General features: G+C 40.3%; 1 long non-coding RNA gene across 2 annotated transcripts in view; it reads right to left on the minus strand.

The window, feature by feature from the left end:
- The window catches only part of LOC132689445 (uncharacterized), a 102,685-nt gene that overhangs the window by 71,878 nt on the left and 6,108 nt on the right, over nt 1–24,699 (minus strand). For both annotated transcript variants that reach the window (XR_009615017.3, XR_009615014.2), the window contains exon 2: nt 19,816–19,973. This is a non-coding gene — a long non-coding RNA (uncharacterized LOC132689445). The remainder of the gene's footprint in view (nt 1–19,815; nt 19,974–24,699) is intronic.

The following is a 24,699-nucleotide window of genomic DNA, read 5'->3' on the forward strand; positions in this document are numbered from 1 at the left end:
TGTGGTATTTGTGTGTGTATACATATATAGTGCATGTATAGAAAAATAAGAAAATTTAAAAAAATCAAAATCCAAAATGATGGTTAGCTCTGGGGTTTAGTGAGGATGGCATTGTCAATAGGGGAGGGACATATGGAAGGCTTCAAAAGTATGGGAAATGTTCTACTTCCTAATCTGCCTGAAAGGTACCCAGGCATTTGTTTTATTAGTCTATAAACAATACATATGCTCTTTTATATATGTAATTGTCATCATTAGAAACAAAATTAAACTTGTAACTTTAATACAATCAATACAGACCAGTAGTCAAAGGTTAAGTAATTTTCCCAGGTCACTCCACAAACAAATCACTAAATCTGGACTTGTACCCAGATGATATAGTTTCAGCATCCAAGCTTGTAATGACTATGTTATTCAGCCTACCATCCCACTACAGGATATATACTACACTCCTTACTTAACCTTGCTGAGTCTCTTTTAATCTGTAAAATGGAAATTAAATATAAGTTTGTAAAGCTCTAAGCACAGTGCTTAGCCCATGTTATGTGCTCAAAGATAATCCTAAGAATGAGGGAAGGAAGGAAGGAAGGAAGGAAGGAAGGAAGGAAGGAAGGAAGGGTAAAAGAAAGGGAGAAAGGAAAAACTGAGAAGGAAAGAGAGAAATACCAATGAGGAATGGCATCCTTAAAGAAACTGCACATGCCCAATTTAGAAAATGTACAAAGTAGAAGTGTAAACTAGAAAATCTGTTTTCTCTTCATTGCTGCAGGCCCCAGAGCATCTGGTCTCATTAAAGGTGCAAAAGTCGAATATCCTATTGAAAATTCTCTTTGGTGTAGGAAATTAAGTTAAATTAAAAACATGACCTTTCTTTCAAACTGGCAAAAGTGATCTCGCTCTCTAAGCATGATCGTATCCATCAGTAATACATCAAAACCAGACGTCGCTGTGGGACTTCTATGGCGGAGCCATCAACCTCCTCTGAGACTCCCATTTATTTGGCTCCATTCAGGCAAAGAGGATCAGGTTCTTTATAAAATCCAAAAGAAGAAGGTGATATCCGCCCAGGGAGGAGGGTTTCAGGTCTTCTCTAACATTTCACAGGCCATTCACTCAAAGGGAGAGCTGCTAACAGCCTGGAGGGTTGCTGCCCCCACTCTTCACTTTGGATACAACATTGAGCGGGACAGTGCAGACAGAATTGCTCTCTCTGGCAAAGATTGAGCCATGAATTTGATTGTAATCTTATAAAGCCCAGTTGGGAGAGCCCTGGAGACCCAATGGGGACTCTAAGCAGGAACATGCACTCAGAGACCTGATGCGCCCTCCCTCTCCTTGTTCTCTGCCCATCCGTCCCCAAACAGAGACTACCCTTTCCCTACACCAAGATGCCCCAGAGCAGTGGGGCATTATCAGTCTAGCTTCACCATCCACCCAACAACCCCAAAGCCTATCCTCTTGCAACCCCAGTCAAACTCGGGCCTTTCTGGAGGTCCTTCTGTGGTCCAAAGAGAATGCAAGGGGAAAGAGCTCTCCAAAGAGCAGAGCAGCAGTGCTGACAAGACAGAAGCCCAGAGCAATGACAGCCCTATGAGAAAGTGGCCTCCTGAAGCCAAACTCCAAAGAGATATTCAGAAATGCAGACAAAGAATTTATGCATAAGTATAATAACTGCAGTGTTATTTATAGGCCCAAGTAGTCTGAAACAATTGCCCAATTTAGAAGATGGTTACATAAATTGTGGTCTAATTATACCATATCACTTAAAATAGGCTATGACACATGAACACTCTGGTCCCCAACAGGAGGATATTTTTCCAATTAAGTTATTATTACTGATACTATAATAATGCATATATTTAGTAGAACTTTACAATTTATAGTGAGCATTTCTTACATCAAACTTATTCAATTTAATCAGCACGAATGTATGAGCTAGTCATGATGTCTGTTTTTATAGATAAGGAAACAGATTCTCAGAAAGATTAAGTGATTTGCCCAAGGTCAGATACCTAATAAGAGGCAGAGATGAGATTCAAATCCAGGTTCTCGATGGGAGTTGGGGGGAGTAGATATACACGCAAAAAAATGTCAAGCCTTACTTGAAGGAGCTTCAGAGCATTGTGAAGTGCACTGCAAAATGTGCTTGACCAATATGAAGGGCCAAAAAAGACTTGTGACACTCTGTGCTCAAAGAGCAAAGATGTTTACAAGTCTGAAGAGGCTTTCATCTTAGACCCTTTACAGTCAGGGGTCACTAAATAACCTAAAAGGATGGGATAGCTGTGTCTACAATAAGTTGTAATAATAATAATAATAATAATAATAATAATAATAAGGAGGGGGAGGAGAAGGAAAAAGATGAGAAAGAAAGAGGAAACATGGTACTAAAATAATATTTATTTCATAATTTTCATAATCACCTAACAATTCCTGAAAAATTCCTCAAGAATTACATAATGGAAAACCAGCATCACACAGAGCTTATTTATTTCCTTGATACTTTTAATTGTTTTGATCTCCAAAAATCACTTTTCAGAGTGAAAGTAAGTATAGAAAACTCTCCTTAAATATATTAGCTATATTCTGGTATTGTTCCTACTGATTAGCAGGGGATGTAAAGTCTGAGTCATTTGGAAATATGTTTAAAAGAAACACAATACATATACATATATATTATACATACATAGAATATTATTCAGGCATAAAAAATAAGGAAATCTTGCCACTTGTGACAACATGTTTGAATCTAGAGGATAATGTGCTAAGTGAAAGAAACCAAACACAGAAAGAAAATACTGTATGATCTCATTTATATGTGACATTTTTAAAAAGTCAAACTCAGAACCAGAGAATAGTTGTTGCCAGGGCTGGGGGATAGGGAAAATAGAGACGTGTTGGTCAAAGCATACAAACCTCGGTTAGAAGTTGAGTAAGTTCGGGGCACCTGGGAGGCTCAGTTGGTTAAGCATCTGACTTCAGCTCAGGCCATGATCTCATGGTTCAGGAGTTTGAGCCCCACATAGCGCTCTGTGCTGACAGCTCAGAGCCTGAAGCCTGCTTCAGATTCTGTATCTCCCTCTCTCCCTACCCTCCCCTGCTTGTACTCTGTCTTTCTCTCTCACTCAAAAATAAATAAACAAAAAATTTTAAACAAAGAAGTTAAATAAGTTCTGGGGATATAGCATAGAAGCTATAGCTACTGCATACTTGAAATTTGCTAGGAGAGTAAATTATAAGTGTCCTTACAACAACAAAAAAGATAACTAAGTGAGGTCATGGGTGTGTTAATGAGCTTGAGGGTAATCATTTCACAATGTGTGTGTGTGTATGTATGTATATCAAATCATCACATTGTACACCTTAGATATATTCACTTTTATTTGTCAATGATACTTCAGCAAAGTTGAAAAAACACACAATACCTTATAGACATATTTCCATTCTCCATCATCATCATCAATTCTGGAAAAAACAAGCAAACTAAAACATGCATGGAAATACAAGCAAAGGGAAAATTATACCGTGGTAATACAACATGAAATGGCACGAGTGTGTATGTGTTTGTACATATAAACTAAAGAGAAAAGGGTAGTAAGGAAGAGAAAGGAAAAAATGAGCACTTAATTCCACCCAAGAAGAAAAAGATTAAAGCTACTGTACAAAACACTAACAGGTTTCAAACAGACCCCTAATTGCTAGAGGTCATGCTCAATTCATATTTGTTCATCCGGCCCTTTCAATGGATCAATCTGCTACTCACGGAAACCTACAATTGTTGTTAATGAATCCAATGTTCTCTAAGTTTTTCCATAAACGGTTCTTTTAAATAAATGGAACTTGAGTAGCTAAACTGTTTTGAAAACAATAGACCATAGACTGTGCAGTGTTACTTTCCCCACACTCCACCATGCACTGGAGTCTTAATTAGAGCCGTAGCTATCTGAACTATTTTTGCCTTTGACTTTATAGCACAACATGTAATTCCTATTGGTATAGTAAACCAGTAACTTCAGTATTTGTTAAAACTAAATAAAGTTTATAAGCCTATCAAAATACCTCTTGTTTCTTGTAAATGTTTAGGAAACATTTCTGAAATGTTTCTGAAAGTTAAGGTCTTAAGAGTTAGCAGGAACCAGTGACCTCACTTTGCACTTTTCTTCCTTCTGAATGAAGCAAGCCCTCCACTCCACAAGGGGCAAGGAGAGCCATGGCCGTCAGGGAGGGGAGTCAAAGAGGAGATGAACCACAGTAAGAAGGGTGGACTTCTTCCACAACCACACAAAGCCCCTGATGATAGCACGCTTTGTCTATTAATTGCCTAGCACCATCCATTACAAATGACATCTGTATTCCCAAGAGCTCTGAGTAAGAAGTGAAGGAGGAAGGAAGAGTGAGGTCTCAATCCACATAGTAGCCCTTGGGGAAAACAGCCTTTACTTATTCCCTACATCACTTCTGAAAAGTTGTGTCACGTCATTGTTCTTTGGCAGGGTCCTGAAATAATGCCTATATGCAAAAAAGTAGTAAAAATCAGAGTCTCACTAATATTTCAAAGGACTACACCTCTGCCTATAAACCACTAAGTCTGTAAGATAGGAATAACAGAGATACCAACTTCACTGAGTTGTGAGCATTAAATAAGATAATCCATGACACACATTCAGTATAATGCTTCACAGTAAGAACTCTAATATACTATTATTAGTTGTTGCTACTATTGTGGCTGTTCTGTTATTAAGAGACTCTGCATGACAAGCCTTGAGTTACTTCTAGGGAAGCTATAGGTGATGTAGCCTTTGGCTGACTCAACACCTTCCCAACTAGTTTTGCCGGATACTCACACCTGGATGTTGATTTCTCTTTTAGGCCAATGCAGTATTTGGAAATGTTAAAACAGCACAGCAGTAACAAAGCCATTCATGGTTTATTCATGTGTAGCCCTTTGAAAATCATGAGATTCCTTGAAATATTTCAAGTTACCTTGAAAGAGTTGTCATTATTCTGTCTCATTTCCTCTCTTCTTATTCTCTTTTGAACACGATTTAGTCAGGCTTTTGATTCTATTATTCCACCAAAATAGCTCTTACCAAGACCTCCTATGATTTCCAGAAATCAATTTTCAGCCCTCATCCCACCTTCCTTACTGAAATATATTTTCCCCTTGACACAGCTCACTTGGTTCACTTCCAAATTCTTCATCCTTTCCTATTCAGTCTTCTTCCCAAGGCTCTCCTCATCTTCCCACATTCTAAATGATGAGTGCTCCAGAACTCAGTCCCAAGAACTTTCCTTTTCTATACACTGGCGATCTCATATAAACTTGTGGCTTTAAATGTCCTTTATATCTCCATCCTGAACTCCAGAACTCTATATCCAACTACATGTTCAGTATCTTCATTTAAATGCCAAATAAGCACATCAATATTGTCACATCCAAAACAAGATTTAGAATTTTTCATATCCAAATCTGCTCCTGTCAGTCTCCTCCAACTTAGTAATTGGTAACTCTATCTTTCCAATTGCCAAGGAAAAATTCCTTGGAGATATTACTGATTCCTTTCTTTTGGTCATACTCAAATGTCTGATCTGTCAGTGAGTCCTGTGGCCAATGCCTTCAAAATATAAAAAGAGAATACAAACTGTGATTGTCTTCACTACTACCCTTCACTAAGTGAGACTGGAAGCTGTCGGGAGACTATGAGCAGAGAAATAACATGATATGACCTAGGTTTAAAAGGACTTCTGGGGGCGCCTGGGTGGCGCAGTCGGTTAAGCGTCCGACTTCAGCCAGGTCACGATCTCACGGTCCGTGAGTTCGAGCCCCGCGTCAGGCTCTGGGCTGATGGCTCAGAGCCTGGAGCCTGTTTCCGATTCTGTGTCTCCCTCTCTCTCTGTCCCTCCCCCGTTCATGCTCTGTCTCTCTCTGTCCCAAAAATAAATAAACGTTGAAAAAAAAAAAAAAAAAAAAAAAAAATTTAAAAGGACTTCTGGCTGTATTGACAATGAACCGCAGGAGATCTTTGGCACATAAAGAACCAATCAGAAGCCTACCTTAGCAATCCAGACACTAGATAGCACTATTCATTGCTGTATCCCCACTAACTTGAGCAGTATCTGGCTTACAGAAAGTGCCTAATGAGTGTTGTTGAACAAGAAATAAATATAGCACCAGCAGATCCTGGAGGGGCTGAGTCCAAGGTCAGGGTTTGTCATGATAACAGGTAGATCAGGCAACCTAATCTACTGGTGCAAAATGCACAACAGAGCACCAGAGTATATAAAGTGCAGTAGATGCTCAATAATTACATGTTTGACAATTGGTTAGCTTCATTATCCATTCATATCATTAGGATGAATGGATTCATCCATTATCCATTCATATCATTAGGATGAATGGATAGATGATGGAAGGAAGGAAGGATGAATTCACTGATGGGTAGACATTAGGAGGTAGGCTAGCCAAGCTGCTTCCAACAGCTTGGGCCTTTGTAAGATAGTGCTTTTGTGAGCCTGAATGAGGGCTCACAGACAACAATATACCCAGAATCATCACCAGAATACCCAATGAAAGGAATGTGTGAGAGACATCTGTCCTTAAAACTTCCAATTCTCAAGAAATACTTACTACACTGAGAAGTGTGTTTTGATTTTCAATAGTATATGAAATTGACCACACACATTATAAGTAATACTTTCATTTGTTCTGTGACATTGTACAAATTACAAATATTTTATTGACCCAAAATGTTTAAGTATCTATTAAAATGTTATCTTAACCCAACTGACAATGATACCACTCTTAAACAAGCTCTACCCGCCCCCCACCCCAGAGTTCTGCTGACTATCCAAACTCATTATTTACATTAACACATGCACAGCCCTCCATCACATAACACATCCTGTAGCCGCATTTTCAGCCCTGTCAGTTTGTAGTTTTTCCTTTGGTAATATAAATATCTAAGAGAAACAAAAATGTTTCTTTCTCTCCATAAGAATTTCTCAGTGACTTATCCAAATGCCACTATTAGTCTGCCTCTCTACCATCTTGACCTCTTCATTCTACACTTCTGGCTCAGAATTTCTGGGAGAGACTGAGTAGCCATCAAGTGTGGTCTAGCATTAGGAGCTACAGCCATGCCTCATGCAATGATAGTTCAGCACTATGGACAGCAATGTGTATGCTTATGTGCACCACCCCCCCAAGAGATTTTATGTTCTAACTATACTCAGAATGTGTACCCATATCACACCACCTCCTCGAAAAAATAGCAATAACAGGTGAGATTAATTGAATACCTAATGTGTGCCAAGCACTGTGCTAATCTATTTTATTTGTTATTATGTTTATTCCTCTCAAGAACCCTACAAGATTATCTCCACTCATGGATGAAGAATCTCAGGTCCAGAGAGATCGAGTAACTGCAAATGTCAACAACTAATAAGTCTTCAGAGTGGGCCCTTGATCTACTTGCAATACCATCGCCACCCCCAAATACACACATAATAATGTTTCCTCTCAACAGCCCAATGAAGCCCCAGTTTAGTGGGCCACCAGGTCACTTCCTGATAATAATCAGTGAGAAGAAGGTCCTATATCAGAAAGGAAAATATAGCAACCATCAGGTGTCACCCAAGGAAAGTCACCATTGTGCAAGGGAGAAGGAAAGGGGCTCTGAAGACATGTTTTCCCCAGCCATATCTACAGGTTACTCACAAGGTCTCTGGGCACATAAACCACAACGATAGGCACATTCCATTTACAAATGCTTGCATGCTTTCATTTTCATGTTTCTGAAATCTACAGTTTTTTCCCAAGCATAGCAGTTTTCTAATCAATCCCGCATGTCTGTTCTCAACCATGTTTCTGAGGGCCAGCCAGACAAGCTGCAAAGTCCTTGGCCACAGAAGCACCTGGCTCCCCAATGATGTGTGCCTCATTGTCTTAAATCTAGGAAAGGCTCTTTGATCTCCCTACTTAGACAAGATTGCGGCCAGGCCTTTTTCCAGCATCTTTCCAGACTCAGCATTCCCCCTTCTCCCAGATCCTTTGCTACTCACTGACATCAAACTCCCTCCCTCCCCTTCTTCATCTTCCATAGCTCTGAGCAGACATATCTCTCTTTGGGTCCTCCTCTTGCCTCTATGAACCATCTCCTGTCTTGTGGATATGCCCATGACTCTCTAACTAGACTGTAAACTTATTCAAGAATTACCTCTTAAGGAGGCAGACTTGATCCTGGAACTACCCCAATTTTAAGTGTCATTCCTTTGACTTTCTATGGAGTTATGTTCTTATCATAACTCCATAGAGTTAAGCTCTTATCATGTTCTTATCCATGGATCCTAAGTTTTACACATAAAACAGGGTCAACACTTTCACAACTTTGTATCTCCCACATTGAGTGTTGCCCTTTACCTTAGGACACTACCTCCCAAAATACACACAGGTGCACACACAGAGACACAAGCATATATGTATATGTATGCATGACTGAGTGCATACGTGTGTGTGTGTGTGTGTGTGTGTGTGTGTGTGTGTGTGTAGTACTTTCTCTGCTACTGAATTACTGACTTCCTAAGATTAGGGGATATGTCTAATTCTTCTCTGAATTTCTAAACTCTGATACTGTTCCACATAGAATGTGGCCAGGTATTCAAAAGGTGGATTGAAACACAGAGTATGTGCATTAAATGGCTCAAATATTGAAATGTGAATAACTCTGGCATAAGCCATACTCAGAAAGAGCCTAGCCAGATAAGTCTAACCTGTCTGTATGTGCTACTCAAGAGCTGGGAGATAGTGCTGAATCTCCAACCCACCAAGGGACTTGGACAGGAAACACCTTTATACTGAGCACCACAAACAATTCACTCCACACACTCCCACTGATCACCTTTTATGTGCCAGACCCTCCAGCTAGGAATAAGAAACTAACTGGTCTATTTTTAATTGCTTTTTAAAAATATGGAAGAAAACCGAATTCATAAAACAGGATATAAAAAAGGAGAGTAAACTGTTTTTACTGAATACCTCTCGTGTGTCAGGTTTATGGCACATATTACCTCATTTAAGTATCACAACCAACCCGAAACAGGGAAATCATTTTATCCATCTCAGGGAGCTCTAGAAATATCTGAGCCCTGATCTGCAGTCCTGGAATGCGTGCTTCAGACCTGTAACCCTTGTGGGAGGCAAGATTGATCATGTAGGCATCCCTGCTCCACTCACTCACTATCTGTTTCCACTTCTTCTACAGCTCATCAGAGATGGTGAGCCAATTTGAGCACATAATACAATACAGTTTAGTAATGTTTCTTTATGATAGAAAAACAGTAAAGATTTCCTGTCATAATATGAAATGCCACTTACAGGAGTACAGATGCTGACTCTGAGCTGATTAGCCAAATTACGGTATAAACTCCAGCTCTCGGAGTTGTGTCCCCAAGGCAAAGTAAAATGCCCAGTAGCGATTACCACATTCCTCAACAAAAACAGCTTTCTAAAATGTGATGCAAATAAAATATTACATTTCTTAAACTATGTTGTCTTTGGGTCAGTTGCATATTTTCTACCAGAGTTAATACCACATATTGAGGTATAGGAACTTAAGACAGGCTTCTAATACAGTGAGCCATTTTAGGCAAACCCAAATTTCAAACAACAATATGCTCTGCACAATGTAACTTGTGTTACATTGCTTTTGGTCCTCACTGATCCTTTGCTTTGCAGTATGAAATTCTTTACCTCTGACTGCAGTTGTGGGAAGAGCAGAGAAGCATATGTTGGCCAAGTAGATGAACTTAGTACATGTCCTCCAGGCCTTGCCCTTTGGGGGGCCCTACCACTGTCCTCACGACACCACTCTAGTCCAGCTTTGTATTTCCATCCTAAATCTTTTTTTTTCCATCCTGTATCTTGAAAAGACATCCAAGACTCCAAACTTCTATCTTCCCCTGCCACCCAGATTATTCAGCATGCCCTCCCCATGTCAGAGCACTGCAGGTCCAAAACAGACAAGAGTTAAGCCCACTTTCCACTGTGTCTGATCTCCATATAATCAACTGATACTTATTGAAAATTCTGTTATGCCTGGCACTGAGCTAAGCTCATTATACAAATGACTGCATTTACTCTTCACAACTTAATTGAGGATATTCACTTTTTACCTCCACTTTACAAATAATGAAATTGATGCAATTCCAAAAGACAAATTCTATGAGGACTTTATCGTATGTTTCAACAATTCCATGGCCTAGAATAGGGCCTAGCATATAAGTACTCAAGAAATAATGGCTGAGAAGAGTGATATCATCAACATGGTGGAATTAATAGTTTTCTACCATCTTTCTGTCCAAAAATACTCATTTAATTACCCATGAAGTAGAATGCCTTTGTGGAAGTCTGGGAGTCCAGTGGAAAGTTCTAGCATACAGATGGAGCAAAAAAAAAAAAAAAAGTGAAATCAGATGCATTGAAGAGGATAAAAGCAACAGTTTCATTATACTCACATCATCCTTCTCTCAAAGTGGCACATATGAGTGCCTGTGATTTCTCCAACAAGGGAAAGTGAGAGTATCTGAGTGAGTGCCCAGCTTCCCCAGCTGTGTGGAACACCATCAAAGAGACCCAATTCCTTCCCACTTCACCTAGAATCCTGAGATGTGCTGCCTGAATGCAGAGCAGGAAATGTCTGGGAGAACAGCAGTCAGGGCTCTTGGAGGGCACTGAAAAGACATACATCCTACTAAACGTGTTGCACACCCCATCAGGAAGTCCACCAATGAGCCAGTGGGACTATCTCACCTACACATCCTCCCACTGGTCCACAGGCACCCCAAATGCATCACAACCTCTCCCATACTCTACCCTACCACTCTGTGGCCAGCTCCCTGAGCACAATCCCTATGACAACAAAACTGAGTCTTTGCAGAAAGTTAGTGAGCACATGTGGAAAGCCAGCCCAACTCTGCAGCACTGTGAAAAAGCACACAGTCTGAGCATTCAACACTGCCCTCGAGAAAGCAAATGGGAGTCTGACAGCCCCAAGTCTGGTTTTGCAGGATCAAAAGAAGGCATGCAATCTTAAGAATTCACCTTGTAAGAGGGGACAAGAACTGTGGAGAAGAAATACAATAGAAAATATCTGAAAAAGGCTCAGAATCCCTAACATGGATGATGGAAGGTGTTTCCTGAAGCCAGTCAGTAAAGACTAGAGGAGGTGAGTGTCTCTTTAAATGCGAATGCAGCAACACAAACTTCAAGGAAAATTTAAAAATTATTAATCACAAAACCATCAAAGAAATAATATTTTCTAATAACCAACCTTAAAAAATGAGATTTCTCTAATGAAAAATACAAATAGTCATTTTAAAGAAACTCATTGAACTTCAAGAAAACACAGAAAGGCAGTTCGCCAAAATCAGCAAAACAATAATAAAATGAAGAGTCTATTACAGATATATAAATCATTTTTAAAAACAAGTTCTGGAACTGAAGAATGCAATGAATGGAATTAAAAATTCAGGAGAAAGGGGCACCTGGGTGGCTCAGCTGGTTAAGCATTTGGCTTTGGCTCAAGTCATGATCTCCCAGTTCATGAGTTCATGCCCCGCATCAGGCTCTGTGCTGACAGCTCAGAGCCTGGAGCCTGCTTCAGATTCTGTGTCTCCCTCTCTCTCTGCCCCTTCTCCACTCACAATCTGTCTGTCTCTCTCTCTCTCTCTCTCTCTCTCTCTCTCAAAAATAAACATTTAAAAAAACTTTTAAAAATTTCAGGAGAAAGTGTCAGTATCAAACTGGATCAAATAGAAGAAAGAATCTGTGAAGTAGAAGACAGATCTTTTTAACTTGTCCAATAAGAGGAGAACAAGTCAAAAAGAAGGAAAAGAATAAAAGAAAGCCATATGGACTATGGGATACCATTAAAAGAAATGACCATGGATTACTGGAGTCCCAGAAGGAGAAAATAGGGAGAAAAGGGCAAAAGCTTTTTGAAGGAAAGAATGGCTGAGAAAATCCTAAAACTGGGGAGAGATATGGACACTGTTGGTGGGAATGTAAATTGGTACAACCATTATGGAAAACAGTATGAAGTTTCCTCAAAAAATTAAAAAATAGAAATGCCATATGATCCTGCAATCCCACTCTGGACTCATATCTGAAAGAAATGAAATTATCTTGAAGAGATAGCTGCATTCTAATGTTTGCTGCAGCATCGTTCACAATAGCCAAGACATGGAAACAACCCACATGATAATCAGCAGATGATAAATAGACAAAGAAAATGTGAATTATATATAATTTAGCCATTAAAAAAAGGAAATCTTGCCACTTGCAACAACACAGGTGAAATTTGAGAGTATTATGCTAAGTGAAATAAATAAATAAAGCATAAGAAAGAAATACTGTATGATATCACTTCATATGTAATCCAAAACTAAACTCACAGAAACAGAGAATACAATGGTAGCTCCTGGGAGCTGGGGGTGGGAGAAATGGGGAGATGTTGGTTAAATGTACAAACTTTTAGCTGTAAGATGAGTAAGTTCTGGGGAGCTAATAACAGCATGGTGACTATAGTTAACAATACTGTATTGTACACTTGAATATTGCTAAGTGAGTAAACCTTAAATGTTCTCACCACAGGGGGGAAAAATGGTAATTATGTGAGGTGATGGAGGTGTTAACTAACCTTTTTCTGATAATCATTTTACAACATATACATGTATCTAATAATCACTTTGTACACCTTAACTTAGGTGGGGCTAAGATGTCAATCATAGCTCAATAAGCCTGGGGAGGAGGGGGAAGAAATTATAAGGAAAAAAAAGGAATATTTGAGTATATAAATGAATGAAGGTTAACAGAGTTGTTCCAAGATCACACAGCTAGTAAGCATCGAGTCTAGAGAATACTGTGTAAAGTAGGACTTCCCACATTCCTGTGCTATGCCAATGCTGACATTCTCTAGGCACATCCAAATTAGAGGTCAGCTTGGTAGCATAGTGTCGAGGACAATGCATGAGACTAGGAAGGACAGAGCTGGGTCCTGGTCCCGGTCCCACAGTTTACCATAGGCCATTAGACAAGTCACTTAGCTTTCCTTAGCTTCAATTTCCTCATCTGTAAAATAAAAATAATATCGACTTTTCATTGTGTTGGCAGTTATTGCATAATAATATTAACTTCACCATACCTAAAAGGAAGTAGTAACTTTAACTGCACAGAGTTAATATGAAAATTAAGGGAGACTGTAAACTGTGAAATCACTCTTCAAACTAAAAAGATCTGTGCAAATGTAAATCCACAGAAGAAGCAATTATCTTCACAATTAAGAAAGACTGAGAAACAGGGAAGCACATTTCCCATCATTATACATGGTCATTGCTACCACGACCACCTGTCAGAGAAGCTTCAGTTATAAGATCTGCCCTTTGTCTATAGCACTCATTGACACTTGGGGCCACTAGCCAAAGCTTGGGTGAAGGATTTTACCTCAGGAAATTCCAGACATGGGCTTAACACCAGGATCCTGATGTCGCTGCATTCCTATCTGCAGGAGTTAGGAGTCAAACCTGGCACAGGACTTCCTGCTAGCATGCTACCCGTAGCCCAGCCAGCTTTCCTCATCTTCGCTGAAATCATTACACCTGTGTCATCTGCTTTTGGTTCAAGGCCTACCACTCTGGCTGCTCATTCAGTTTCCACTAAGAAAGTCACCTAATATTCTATAGCAATTGTTAAATGTTAAATTGCATCCCCTAAAAAAATATACGAGAGTCCTAATCCCCAAGATGCCTCAGAATTTGTCCTTATTTGAAAATAGGGCTATTAGATATGTAATTAGTTGAATTCAAATGAGATTATATTCGAGTAAGGTTGGTCCCTAATCCAATATGACTGGTGTCCGCAGAAGTAGATGTCCATGTGAAGACACAGAGACACACAGGCACAAGGCCATGTGATGACAAAGGCAGACAATGAAGTTATGCAGCTATAACCAAGGAACCCCAAGGATTGATGGCAAACTCCAGAGGCTAAGAAGAGGCAGCCAAGAATTCTCCTACAGGTTTCAGAGGGAGCATGGCTCTGCTGACACCTTCACCGCAGACTTGTAGCCTCCGGAAATGGGAAACAATGCATTTCTATTATTTTAAGCCACTCGGTTCATGGTACTTTGTCATGGCAACCCTAAAAAACTAATACAGCTTAGTCTACAATCCAGCGAAAGTGCAATAGCGCTACCCCCACCGGACTCATCAACAAGAAGAACTCCCAAACAAAGGTTCAAAGTAGCATTATGTCTCATTTATCCAGAAAGCAATGCTTTAGGAGACTCAACTATGTAACTGTGGCCAAGGACCAGAAAGGAGGCAATAAAGTGCCCCAGTCAAATACCTATGACATAGTTCACATTGTTAATTCCTAGAAGAGATTTTTGAAGACTCATTTAGAACCTACTGACCCTTATCTGAGAAACTGCCCTACAGCAGAGTTGACGCATAAACTACTGGAGAGTAGGTATAGAGCTGATAGCAGAGGCAAGCAGTAGCTGAGGATGGAGAAGACAAACTTACAGGTGACATTTAAAAAACTCTCAGCATCCTGGGGCCATTTAGAGCAGAGGGAAACATGTCTACATTTTAATAAATGCTTGGGAAAAAATGATGAGTTTGATTCATCCAAAATGTATAAGTGGTTTTTTTCCAGTCAGTTGGAGTAACACGGACCATTTTTACGCCCCTGCCCGAAAAGACTAAAAAGCCAGACAAAATATATGAAACAATGGTGTTCAGGGACATAGGATACCAGGCAACGAGGGACAGTGATTCCTCAGAGATGGGAAGCATATGAGGTGAGCCCTACTATTGCCCAAGAGCACGTGCAGGCTTTGGAACTGAGGGGGAGGGTCCAGCAGGGCCCAGGCTCTCCTGAGTGGGGGAACGGAGGGAAACTCCAGTGAGCTTCCAGGGAACTGTGCCAGCGAGGAAAGAGCTGCAGAAGGAGCACTCCTCCAGAGATCTAGGGAGTCTCCCTCACATCCTCATGGTGTCCGGAAACTACCCAAGACTGGGGAAAGAACCACCAGAAAGGATCAGCAAGCACAAGCCCCAGAGTTCACACACACCTGGAAACAATTCCTGTTGCCACAGCAGAGCAGAAAACCTCATAATTCATGGAGCGTCAGGCAGAGCACTAAGAAAGGTTTTTTTCCCTCAGCCATGGGACAAAATTGGCTCTGATATAAACACTAATTCCAGTAGCACCTAACAAGATTTAAAATACTTTAACAACAGTATGGTCTCAAAGTATCTCCCCACAAAATATTTATCAATTACAAACTGATAAAGGGTAAGTTTACGGTGGTGAAGCTAGGCAGACACAAGCCCATCAAATGATCAAAAGTTGAGTCACCAGTAATGGACAAGTCAATGTGCCTCCTCATAGGATGCATTAACGGCATTCCTTTTGTAATGCTCCTGCCAAGAATGCATTCTCCAAATCAAATCATGGGGATACGTTAGGCAAACCCAAAATGGGGGAAGTTTTACCATGTAACTGGCCTATGACCTTAAAAAGTGGCAAAGTCATGAAAGTCCTGGAAAGACTGAGAAACTGAGTGTGAAAGAGACAAAAGATGCAAGACAACCAAATACAACCAGCAACTCTGGATCGGACCCTTTTTCTTTAAAAACCATAGCTGGGCACCCTGGGGGAACATGAGTGAGATCTCTGGATGACATGACAGTAATAGACAGATGTTAATGGCCTGATTTTTATTTTGATGGTAGCACAGAAAGTCCTTCTGTGGAAGAATTACATACTGAAGTCTTCCAGCAACTTACTTTCCAATGGCTCAGGAAAACTGTTATTTGTAATATTCCGGCAAATTTTCTGTAAATATGAAATTTTATTAAAATATAAAAATAAAACTTTACTGAGGAACAGGAAGGAAAATTCTAATAAGTGAAGAGACATTCTGTATTTCTAGAATGGGAAGGTTATATATTTCAAAACCATCATTTCTTCCACGTAAATTTTATGAAATCAGTACACTTCAAATTAAAATTCCATCAGAAATTTGTGAAAGTATTAGGGTAAAAGAGCCAATAAAATATTGGAAACTAAAGAAAACAAGGAGTAATTTACATTTCAATATATTTAAATTTACTTCAAAATGCAGTAATCAAAATGGCACACTATGGCACCAGCCTGCAAAATACTTGAATAATTGAACAGAATGAAAAGGCATCAAAAAAGGTCAAGTTAATGGCATTTGAAATCAGTTAGGATGAGTTACTTATCAAATATTAGGCTACTGGTTAATAAATTTGGGGGGAAATTTTTAAATACGTAACATGCCTCATACTATATATCAAAATAAATCCCATGTACATTAAAGTTTAAATACACATAATGCATCTATAAAAGTAATAGAGAAATGTAATCAACACATTTCTAAAATCTTGAGGTGCAAAAATTTTCTAAATATGACATCAAAGGCAGGAACAGAAGATAAAAATGGAATTATGTACATATGAAGTTAAAACCTTTGTACATCAAAAAGTACACAAAGAAAGATAAAACGGTTGTAACAAAATCAGGAAAGAGTTATAATGTCCTTACTATTAAATTTTTTTTAACGTTTATTTATTTTTGAGACAGAGAGAGAGCATGAACAGGGGAGGGGCAGAGAGAGAAGGAGACTCCAGGCTCTGAGCTGTCAGCACAGAGCTCATCCCAGGGCTAGAACTCACAAACCGCAAGAACAGGACCTGAGCCAAAGTCAGACGCTTAACCAACTGAGCCACCCAGGTGCCCCTATAATGTCCTTACTATTAAAGAACATTATATATCAATTAGAAAGTAAACCCCAAAAAGAAAAGAAACAAGTCACAAAGGAAGACAAATAACTAATAAACACAAGAAGCTGGGTGTTGAATTTCATTAGAAATAAAGATGCAAATTACAAAATATCATTCTTCACCTATCAAATTAACAGAGGTTAGATGCTCATCCAAAAGCATCTCTTCTAATAATAAAAAATTAGACATAAACCCAGCCCTTTTTAAAACAAAGAAACTGTTAAATAAATTACAATATTATGGTAAGTAGAAGTCTAAGATGGCCCCAGGATTTCTCCACCCTGGTACACATGCCTTGTAGAATCCTGCTGACTATCAATATGATGGTTTACTACCCTGATTAGATCATGTTATATGACATAGTTATCCTTAAAATGAGGAGATTTTTCTGGTAGGCATGGCCTAATCTTATGAGCCCTTTAAAAGGGAAGAGTTTTCTCTGGTCACAGAAGCCAAAAAGTACAAATACAGTAAGGATTCAATGCACCACTACTTGCCTGCAGATCAAGGGGGCCTTGCTTGCATGTCAAGGAAAACAGGTGGCCTCCAGCTGCTAAGAGCAGTCCTCAGCTAACAACCAGCAAATACAAGAGGACTTCAGCCCTATGACCTTGAGGAACTGAATTCTGCCAACAAAAATGAGCTTGGAACAAGTCTTCCGAGAGTCTTCAGAGAACTTAGCCCAGCTGATACTTTGATTTTGGCCTTTTGACATGTGACCAGAGACCTTAACCATGCCATGCCAGACTTCTGACCTATGGAACTGTGAGCTAATACATGGGTACTATTTTATTTATTTACTTTTTAAATGTTTATTTATTTATTTTGAGAGAGAGAGCACACGTGCACAGAGTGGGAAAGGGGCAGAGAAGAGAGGGAGAGAGAGAATCCCAAGCAGGCTCCAGGCCATCAGCGCAGAGCCTGACTTGGGACTTGATCTCACGAACTGTGGGATCATGACCTGAGCCAAAATCAAGAGTCTTATGCTTGACCTACATGCCCATGGGTATTATTTTAAATTGCTGAGTTTGTGGTAATTTGTTACACATCAATAGAAAACTAGTGCAAATATATTCACACAAAGTATTTCAAGTATCTGATTGGTATTTTCACTAAAAGTACAAGAAAACTGGCAAATGTTTATGATATAGTATTTGGATTTTTTTCTAAAGGAATCAAGGGGCACCTGGGTGGCTTAGTTGGTAAGCATCTGACTTAAGTTCAGGTCATGATCTCATGGTTTGTGGGTTCGAGCCCTGCATTGGCTCTATGCTGACAGCTCAGAGCCTGGAGCCTGCTTCGGATTCTGCGTCTCCCTCTCTCTCTGCCCCTCCCCAACTTGTGCTCTATCTCTCTCTCTCAAAATTAAATAAACAGTTAAAAAAAATTTTAATATAAAATAAAGGAATCAAAACTAAATATACAATATAAGCACAATTTTAATTGATATGTATAGAAGGGGGATGCCTGGGTGGCTCAGTCGGTTAAGTGTCCAACTCTTGATATCGATTCAGGTCATGATCTCCTGGTTAGTGAGATTGAGCCCCATGTTGGGCTCTGTGCTGACAGTACAGAGCCTACTTGGGATTCTCTCTCCCTCTCTCTCTGCCCCTCCTGTGATCTCTCTCTCTCTCTCTCTTAAAATTAATAAACTTAAAAAGCAAACAAACCAAAAAACACTGCATAAAAATGCATCAAAATGGCATGAGAGGTTATATCTGGTGAAAGAACTAAGTATTTTAAATTTTTCCCTTCTATTTTTCTGATCCAATTTTTCCTAAATGAGGGTATATTATTTTAACAAGCAGAAATAAAATCAGCAATACTTCAACAACTGCCAAGAACAAAGCTTCTGGTTTTGAGAGGCTACTAAAGTATTTCAGCTAGTTTATCAATAAGATGGAAGAAAGAATCTTTATAGCATCTTTATACTAATATTTGAAATTAAGCTCTGTTGTGAAATAGTAATACACGAACACAGGCAAACACAATGAGACTGTTGTCTCTGACCGCTTCAGGGACAGTCCCCAATGTGACATTAATTCTGAAGCCTGTGCCTCCGCAGTCACAGATGCTGTGAATGAACTTGGGGAATGCTGCAACATTAGCCTTCTCTGCTAATCCTGCTAATGCACTCACAATCTATTTGACAGGCTGCCCATCACATCCCCTCTGTCAGGGCGAGCAGCCTTCGGAGGTGGCTGTGACAAGCGGATTACAGAAAGGACGCCCAGGAGGACAGACTGGCCCTCCCTCCGCTGCACTCTGACTAGCTTTGTAGATAGGCCGCATACCACAAAGGCAATCAGACTCATCTTCAATACAGACCTCTTGGCACAGAGTACCAGAGGGAGACGTTCACCAACCCAAGGGAATGAGTGTTTTCTGACAGTCACGCCATCCTCCAGCCTCATCATGGAGAAAGAAACAAGGCAATTGGAAGGAAAAATTCACAGGTTTCTGGATCATTCCTTAATAGCAGAGCCCCCTCCTCTGCAGAGACCCTGTGTGCTCTAGAAAACTAGTAAAAGTTCCAGCCTCTCGGGATGAGTCGGAACACAGCTCTGCCCCCTCCTTCCCCTCTGGTTACCAGGTTCCTCAGTGAGTGGTTGACACTCCATAAAACCTACATTTACAGCTTGGGCTTCATTAAATTAGCAGGATCATTTTATTTGCCTTCTAAATTTTCAGGGATTCCATTTTAAATGTTTCATTTAAATACAAGGCAAAATAGAAATAAAAGGCACAGTCTTCACACTAGCAGATTATTCTTTGAAAAAGTAACATAGGATTTGTCCAGAGCAAAGTTCCTATTCCTTCTTCTGCAAAAGTCCCTTCCAGCCAGCCCCCATCACTCTGGAAGTGGACAGTTCTTTCTACCTCAGTTTACACACTTGGTTCTCAAATGATAAGGAGACTTTTCCCAGAAACAGTTAACTTAGTTACCTCCTTTTGTCATGAAGTGTTCCTCACTCCTGTAATCAGGCCAAGGCTCTTCAGCTTCCCGCTCATCTGGGAATATGTCCTCGGGCTCAGGAGCCGCAAAAGGCATAGAGAGTACTGAGACAAGCAGAACCGGCTGGGGGCCTCAAGGAGCCTACCATCTAGAAGAGATGACCAATAGTGACCCAGTGTTAGAAGTGCTATGAGTGAGGTTTCTGTACAAGAGTGAGGTTCCATACAAGCACCTGGGAGAGACTGCCAGACCAGACTGTGGAGGCAAGGTACGCTCACCACCTTCTCCAGCTGTATTTTTTTTTTAATTTTCTTTAATGTTTACTTTTAAGAGAGAAAGACTGAGAGTGATCTGGAGAGGGGCAAAGGGAGAGGGAGACACAGAATCCGAAGCGGGCTCCAGGCTCTGAGCTGTTAGCACAGACCTGGATGCGGGGCTGCAACTCACAAACCGTGAGATCGTGACCTGAGTTGAAGTTGGACGCTTAACCAACTGAGCCACCCAGGTGCCTCTTCTCCAGCTGTATTTAAGCCACACTGATCATTGGTGCTTCTACTGTGAGATAGACCTCTGAAGGTTAGCTGAAAGTCTTCACCAAGTCCCATCAGGACAGTGACCAGAAATCCCCCACTGAGGCCTCACCCTCCACTCTGCCATCAGTCCTTGACACGCCCAGCATAGATGTTCCAACATTATTCAGGCTCACAAACTTGCAGTGAAATGAACAGAAATGCAGAGGAACACCACACACACCGCCCTACCGTCTCCAACAAGCCACACCCTCTCCTGATGGAAAATAAGCACAATAGCTCTCATGCAGGCAAAGTTCAGCCACCGCTCCTGCTCCTCTTTCTCCCAGAAGGGCCTCCATCCTAAATGAGACCCTTGGCAGGTCGCTCTATGGAGCAGGAGCCAGGCTTCTTCCTTGTACCTGGAGGTGGAGGCTGGGACCCAGGCCTTCCTCATTCCTTGGCCTGTGCGCAGCACCCCCTGGGAGGCCCAGAGCTTTCTCAGCCCACCCCTCTTCCCTACTCTCTCCATTCCCAGAGAGGTTAAAGCCTAGCACTCTTTGTCCTTCTGGGCAGGGCAATCAGAATTTTGGAGATCTCAGTGAATCTCAGCTGTATACAGGGAAGCAGTAAAGGGTCTTGTGAGTGCATGAATTTTGGAGTCTGAAGAACCTGGAATTGATTATGTTCTATGACATACTCTGTTACCTTGTGCAAATGTATTCTTTTGGCCTCCATCTCCTCATCTGAAAATATGAGAATAGTATCTGTGGATGTCAATCTCTCAGAACAGTGTTTTGCATATGGTAAGGGCTCAATAAATGGTAGCTCTATAAAATATTTTCTCCTAGAATATCTCCTAGGTCTGCATCTAAATATCAGCTCTCACTAACGAAGGAGGAAGGAAGGGATCTCATGAGAAAATGAGGGATTCCAGACCCCTGGGGAGCAGTCCAAGGTTTGTTTTCAAAGGGAGGTAGACTCTCATAGATGTCTCTGAAATCATCCTGCCAACAAAAGTACGTTCAATTAAGGCAATTTCTGTTCATCACTTAGAGGCATGCCCCCCAGGCCAGACAGGGGAAGTGTGCACCAAGGATCACTCCAAACATTAAGCCCACTGTGCCCCCAACTTTCTGGCTGCATATACATGGGGATTTTCTGGGAACCTCAAAGGACCTGGAGCCAGCCAAGCAGGCTGAAGACAATCACCCATTGTAAAAACAATGAAACCAACAAGCTGGAAAAGTCAGAATGGATTTCACCTGGCCTCGTCAGGCTGCACTAACAGATCCCTACTCATGCTCCATGCCCTTCTGGCCCATGCCTACTGTACAGCTCAGAGTGATTTATATGACAGGGAAATAAGCCAATAGTAAACACACACAAAGAAAACTCTAAACATTGCTTTACCTTTTTTCTGCCAAAAATGTGCTTTGCAGCCAGTTGTAAAGTGACCTTAATATCCACAGATAAAGTTCATGTAATACCTAGCTTTGGCTCACTCCCTAATTTCAGATTCTGAAGATTACAAAGAGTAGATAAAATTTACAGGGATTCTTTTTTAGTTTCTTGCCACATCTGAAAACCTGTCCAAAGATAGGAGAGATCCTGTGGGCTGCTGGTCTCCTACAGATGGGCCTTATGCAGAGATTCCCATTTTAACACAGCAGTATGCTTGGTGTGGTCTAACTACTATGAACACTTCACTCTGAAATTTGAAGTGAGTTTTCCTTGTTTCTCTAGAGATAACTATTTATTATTCAAATCTTTGTGTTCATTTTTTTCAAAATGTGTGTTTTTGTAATTGTTCTTGCTTTCGAGGGCAGTTGGTTTACTTTTATTGTGCTTCTGGGGCAAGTCAGAATATCCACATGCTTCTTCATATTTCATAAACGTGAAGCTGATTTTCTAATTACAGCTATTTTGATCTGTATATGTCTGCTACACAGTTCTGTAACCCATATGCAAAGCTTCTACCTGAATCTGCATGGGCGACATAACTAGCTGTCTGGCAACTAAAGAAGAATCAGAGTATCCAGGAGAGAAAAATAAATTTGATTTCTCGCTCATAGCAAACATGGGACATAGTCAACCCTGTCAATGAAGTCTGTAAACATTTTTATAGTTATCCCAAGCACTTTTCCCCCCAAGCACTGTTTAAATTCTCTTTGCTCACTGGGTGTTGTATGGAAACCAATTTGACAGTAAATTTCATATATTAAAAAATAAAATAAAATAAATAAATAAATAAATTCTCTTTGCTCAAAGACATTTTTGAAACACCAAAAGAAACTGAAAAGCTGGGAGGTACAGGTACTTTTTTTAAGGCTCAGTAGAAAGAAGTAGATAGTCTTTAGCAATGTTATCTATATTTATGGCACAAATGTAAATTTTCTCTAACCAAAACTGTACAAGTCAGAAAAGATAAGTACTTTTATCCTCATTGACAGGTAAGGAAATTGAGGCCCTCAGAGGTTACAGGATTTGACTAAGGCGACCCAACAAAGTTCAGCAATAAAATGTGTGCTGAGACACACATTTCCTGCTTCCCAGTTCCTTTCATCTGGGTTATCTATTTAAGTTGCCCTGACTTACTGAAGTAAACATTATGCTGTAACAACACATATTTCCCTCAGTTTGCATGATGTCCACACTTAGCCTGTGCTCAGGAACTAGTTACAGGTCTTAATAAATAATATTAACTGAAGAGAAGGTTTTGCTTTAATAATTATTTCTCAGGGTGCTTGGGTGGCTCAGTCAGTTAAGCATCCAACCTTGGCTCAGGTCATTATCTTGCAGTTTTTGAGTTCGAGCCCCATGTCGGGCTCTGTGCTGACAGCTCAGAGCCTGGAGCCTGCTTCAGATTTTGTGTCTCCACCTCTCTCTGCCCCTCCCATGCTCATGCTGTGTCTCTCTGTCTCTCGATAATAAGTAAAAGTTAAAAAAAAATAAAGAAAATAATTATTTCTCTCCCTGGGGTACCTGGGTGGCTCAGTCCATTAAGCATCCGACTCTGGATTTTGGCTCAGGTCATAATCTCAAGGTTTGTGAGATCAAGCCCTGAATCAGGTTCTGCTCTGTCAGCACAAATTCTTGGGATTCTCTCTCTCTCTCTCTCTCTCTCTGCCCCTCCCCTGCTTGTTCTTCCTCTCTCTCTCTCTCAAAATAAGTAAACATTTAAAAATAATAATAATTATTATTCCTCTCCCTGACCAACTCAACACTAAGAAATCTGTAAGGCACAATTATAGAAGAGAAGGGAAAAAATCCTATCCTGTTAGGAAATATTCTGACAATGAAGGAAACTAATCTAATATTTTAGGAAAATTTGGACAGATTCTTGAAATTCCATTGTCAAAAATTTAACAAAGCTTACAATTCTATGGACATATTTATATTAAAAATTACAACGTGAAAACCAGACATGAGAGTAGGGCAAAAAAGAAATCCATGCTCCCAGCCACTAGATACATTAGATTTTTTTTTGTTTTCATAAACAAAATAATAACAGACTCAATTTTACTGAGCCAAAATTCAAGAGGTTATAGCTAATCTAAAAATATTGATTGTTCTTTTTTTTTTTTTTTTGTATCCACAGGGACCCTACATACCAACATTTGAGAGTAGACAAAAGTTTTGTAACTTTACAATAAAATACCACCCCAGAGCATGTTATGTCAAAACCTAAAGTGAGAATTTTGTATTACAAAATTAAAAACACCACAATATATTAGAGTGGCAACCCTGGATCGGATCACCTTGGAACAATAAATGAAATGATCCCAGGAAATGGGAATTTGTGCAGAAATTTGTCACGTGGTGGATAGTTCCATAAGGCTAATACCAGTTCACTTTTGCAACAAGATATTCAGAAGGCCACAGATTACCAGTCAGGAAAGACTGGGTGAGAAGTCTGGACTTCTGTCTGCCTGCATGCAAAGGGAAGCTCCTCCACGTCCCATCCAGGTGTGTCTGAGAAGACTGAGTGGGCAGCCAAACTTGCACCACCACCCAGATGTAAAAAGCTTTCTGTGTACCCCCAGAAGAAACTATGTGGGAACAACAAAAAGGACCTCTCCCCTCCTAGCGTAAATGCCAGTGGGGAGCCTGAAATCTTACCTCTACCAAGTTGCAATACGGCACCCCCTCCTCCTAAGGTGGTAAGAGAGGCCAAGTGGGTGTCCTGGACATTCATCCCCACATGGTAGTAACAAAGTGACACCCCTTCCCTACCAGTATGGCAAGTCAGAGGAAACTTACCAAAACAGATTTCAATAAGAGTTTCACAACATAATACCAAAAATTTCAAGGGTATGATCAGAAATTACATGTCAGACCAAGAACCAGGAAAATCTCAACCTG

This window comes from Panthera onca, chromosome A3 (assembly GCF_046562875.1).
Source record: "Panthera onca isolate mPanOnc1 chromosome A3, mPanOnc1 haplotype 2, whole genome shotgun sequence".
Lineage (NCBI taxonomy): Eukaryota > Metazoa > Chordata > Mammalia > Carnivora > Felidae > Panthera > Panthera onca.